Here is a 1270-nt window from a genome sequence, read left to right as displayed (position 1 = left end):
CACACACACACACACACACACACACACACACACACGCACACACACACACACACACACGCACACACTACATGGAACTAACATTCACGGATTTTGGATATATTTTATTTTCATGTAGGCTGCCCATCAGTATAATATTAAACATCATTCTCCACACTCACTCGCATCGACTGTGTCCTACTCTATGTGCATGAAGGCTAATTTTGAGAAAAGAACATGCAGTTTTTTCCCTATAATAGGAATCGCGTCATGTGTGATAAGATCACCTTGCGATTTGACACGAAAAACACGCACGATCAGTTTTGTCTGGATTTTTTAATGTGGGTTACATAGTGGTCGTATTAAATTTAGGGGGCTCTCGTGGCCTAGAGGTTGAAGTGTTTGCCTCTCTTTCAAAGGTCCCAGGTTCGAATCTGGGTGGCGACGGAACAATTTTCTTCTCTAAAATCGTCTCCTTTAACCTCCTTTCCTGTTCTCAAGCAATGTTTTGTTGTCTGCTTTCGCCTTCATTTTCTGCCCCCACCCCCTCATCTCCTCTGCCCCCTCCTTTGGGCTTCTGACTCTTTCCACAGCCTTTCTACTGCTACTCCTTATAGCTCCTTCTTACTGTTGTCTTTCAGCCACACCTCTGATCTTCAGGTAGAAAAGATATAGACCTAGCCTCCTCGGACAAGGGCGTAAAATCTCGGATGTGTACGTTAAAAATCCCGTGGTGGTCAAAATCGGTAAGAGTAGGCTTCGGCCGGCCTCCGGGCAAAAATCAAAATTTCCTACCAATTGAAAATGTTTAATGTGTCCTGCACGCTCGTATAACCTGATTTCTTATTTTTTCTTTAAAACATGTTCTCCTTTCACCTCATTTACTGCTTTCTAACCCTGTTCTGTCGTCTCCTCTTTCGTTAGGTAGAGCCAACAAGGCCCCTCATACCCATCTAGAATCATGCAGCCATATCTTAAACTCAGTTTAAAAAATACCTTTTCCACCATTTCTTATTACAATTAAATCTTTTAGCGTCATGAAAGATTATCTTTATAATTCGGTACGTTTGATAATTTTATGATACTTGGATAAGTTTTCTTCTTATTTTGCCGATCTTCTTAATTTTTAAACTAGCTATATAACATAAAACTCTTAAATAATTGAACAGTCCCTAGGCTTTCTCAGTTGCCTAGAACAGTCCGTATCACACACAGAATTTAATTTTTTTTTCTCCCTGTCATTCTATCCGTCATTCCGTCAGTTGATCACAATCTCTCTCTCTCTCTCTCTCTC

Source organism: Aplysia californica, unplaced genomic scaffold (assembly GCF_000002075.1).
Source record: "Aplysia californica isolate F4 #8 unplaced genomic scaffold, AplCal3.0 scaffold00260, whole genome shotgun sequence".
Classification (NCBI taxonomy): Eukaryota; Metazoa; Mollusca; class Gastropoda; order Aplysiida; family Aplysiidae; genus Aplysia; species Aplysia californica.
This window is presented reverse-complemented; position numbering follows the sequence as displayed.